The sequence below is a fragment of the Cyprinodon variegatus genome, unplaced genomic scaffold (genome assembly GCF_000732505.1).
Source record: "Cyprinodon variegatus isolate N-32 unplaced genomic scaffold, C_variegatus-1.0 Scaffold99, whole genome shotgun sequence".
NCBI classification, from domain to species: Eukaryota; Metazoa; Chordata; class Actinopteri; order Cyprinodontiformes; family Cyprinodontidae; genus Cyprinodon; species Cyprinodon variegatus.
In genome coordinates this window covers 1,176,728-1,179,802 of record NW_015150552.1, presented here as the reverse complement: position 1 = coordinate 1,179,802, position 3,075 = coordinate 1,176,728, and the positions used below count along the sequence as shown (strand labels likewise).

General features: G+C 41.0%; 1 protein-coding gene across 2 annotated transcripts in view; it reads left to right on the top strand.

The window, feature by feature from the left end:
- mnat1 (MNAT CDK-activating kinase assembly factor 1) overlaps nt 1-3,075 on the top strand; it is a 57,132-nt gene that overhangs the window by 52,930 nt on the left and 1,127 nt on the right. The window lies entirely within an intron of this gene.

Below are 3,075 nucleotides of genomic sequence, written 5' to 3'. Positions count from 1 at the left end.
GGGTTAAAAGCAGGGAGTTAATTTCATTACTCTCTACATGTGACAATGTAATGGCAATAAAGTTAAATTCTATTCTAATTCTATTCTGGAAACAACTTTTTTCTACTTGTGGTGTCATGCTTGTGGTCGGTGCTCTACCCCCCTGGAATTGGCCAGACTGCTGGTACAGAGGGGAAAACCACACAGAGTATAAAACGCTGCAAAAGAAATGGAAATATTCTAATTTCAATGGTAGAATCCTCATGTATAAACCAGCCTTCAAATCATTCATTTGAAAAACCAAGTTATGAACCGGTTCTAAGGTATTTGTTGATGTATTTCCCTCATAATGTTCTTTAAGGATGATGGTGTCTTTGTATTAAATACAGTAGTTCCTTCTGCAGCAATAAAACCACACAACTTGATCCTGCCACTGCTGTACTTCACAGTTAGGATGGTATTTCTAGGTGTGTAAGCTTCGACCTTTTTCATCCAAATATTTGGAGCAATAGTAATTGTAGTGCATGTGAACTATTTAATTTAAAGACTGAAAAGTCCTATTCTGTGTCACTATTTAATATTAGCAAGATTATATTGGTTGTGTCTTTTTCTGTGGTGTAACTTGTAGTTTTCACTGACAGTGGTGAGATAGGAAGAATTTAATATTTGACAGATGAATTCATGCTTTTAAGAAAAGGGTAGGGGATGTTTTAAAAAAAAAAAAAGTAAAGACACCTGTCCCTCCAACTCCCTTGTGGCAGTTGCAGTATGATGCACCCACCCACACACCCACCCAGAGGCCTTCAGTTGTCTTCATCACTCGCGCTCGTCTTTTCCAGCTCCCCCGAAGCGACATGATGGGCCGCTGCAAAGTGACCCATATTTACCCAATAATACAAAGCTTTGAAAAGACCCATATCAGGTTGCAGCTAATGCTCCAGTGGGGCCTGAAGAGTGAAAGATGTTACCGGCCCAAACGTCTTAGGTTTCAGCGCCTCATGAACAAAAGGCAGTCCGGTCTTTGGAGGGAAAGGGAGAACCAGGGTGATTGGAGGGGGGGGCAGCAATATATATATATATATATACATATATTTATATATAGCATGGAAGTATTGCGTCTTATTTTCTGTTGATTGAAAAGGTTTAAAGGATACTGTGAACTCCCGATCTTTGCAGTTTTGCCCCGATACACGTGGGTTTTATCACGTTCAATTGAGCGTTCGGTTTCGTCTACATCATGAACTGCTCTATAGCTCCTTTAACAGGAAGATGCAGATAGAGGCGCTGAGTTAATGGAGCAAAGCCAAAGCTAAACTCTGCTGTTCTGGGTGAGAGCAAGTCGGACAAGGTCGGTTTAGAAAGATGATTTCACTTCATAGTCTTCATCATTTTCTCACTCCCCAGCCCCCACGTCTACAGTACTCTCCTTCTCCTTCACGCTCTCCTCTGGCTCTCCCTCTCCTTGGGGGCTTGCAGGTATAAAGTTACACAGAGCTCTCAGCTTTCTTGGAAGGAATGACCACATGAGTAGCTTGGGGATTAGATTAGCAGGAAGAGCAGACTTAGGCGGGCCGTAAATAGCCCACTTTTTTCACCATTAAAAAGGCCCGGTACAATATAATCAATAGATAGCACTCATCTGATGCAGGAAGCCATATGAGAAGACCTCCCTCAAGTGCTCTGAAGGACAGGCTACAGCAGCGTGGGCCTAATGAAGTTATTATTAATCACTGGGACTGCTGTGTTGTTTCTCTAGTGGGTGATGAGTGGTCTGATCTGATTGTTATTCAGTGCCGTTTCTCTGACTTTCCCTCTCTGAGTTTGCTTTAATTTTGACATTTAGGACAGATCAGTCTAGTTTGAATGTTTTCTTTTTTCTACAACAGGAACATTGAAGCTATATGAGTGATGCAGTGTGCAAGATGAGCAACACCTCTCCTGTCCCACATACATCTCCACTCTGTCAGTCTTTGCAAGCCTCCCCGCAGGTGTTGGGTTACTCTGTAAAGCAGCTTGAATGAGTCCAGAAATCACAGAGTGCTGTCTGCACTCCTGATGCATCACTTTGAAGTTTCCTTAGCTCATAGTAACCGGGAGGGGGGGGTTTAAAGCCAGACTCGTGTGAGGCCTTTAGAGCCGTCTGCCAAAGAAGCACCAGACAAGGGGTTTATTTTGGGGCAACATAATTGGGAAAGCCTATAGGTTGTCCAAGTTGCTTTAAGATGTTACTTTTTTAGCTTTGTTGTAAAAAGATTGTCAAGAAAGAGGATTAGGCCTTGGTGCATATAAGGGGGTGAAGGGCGGCTGTAACTGAGGAACATGATGTGGAGATTAGGAAGAGCTCAGCTGTTTTTCTGCTCATGCATCAACTTCTGGCTTTGCTTTGAATTCAAAGCAGCTGTCTTAGCTGGATACATCTGTAAGCACTTAGAAAACAAAAGATATCTAAATAATGTAGCTGATGATAGGCCATGCCACGCTAGATTAAGATATATAAATATTTAATGAGATAAGTTATTGATGAATCTATCAAGAATGAATCCTTTACCTAGACGCTGGGAACACATTTACTGTGCCGGATATTTATCCCTCCTCTATCCCAAATATTGTAGTCACACCCTTCAGTCTATTGATTTACAGAAGCAAAAATAAAATAAAGAAAATCCTACTCAGATTCTGCAGAATAATTCCTCAGGACAAATAAAATAATAAATAATCCAAGCAGATTAATGGTTTTCCTTGCATGAAAGTTTTTGGTTCTCTCTGGAATTTAGAGTCAGTCTCAAAGCCTAAAACTCTAGGATCTAATTCATAGAATTGCTCTGAGAAAAGTCTTTGGAAATGGCGAAGGATTCAGTCACCTCCAAGCTTTTGTTTTTATCCCCTTCAGCTCCTTCTGCAGTAGTTTGTCTTGATTGGTTCCTCACTTTGAATCATCTCAAGACCAAATTTGACACAAACGGAAAAAAAATAAAGTGCACTAAAAAAGTCTCTTAGTGATGATTATCAAGAGAAAACAAGAAAATGTCACCAGCAAAGTGTCGAACAAAAACGTTTACAGGAACTGATGATAAGGCCTCTTCATGAGGCCTCATC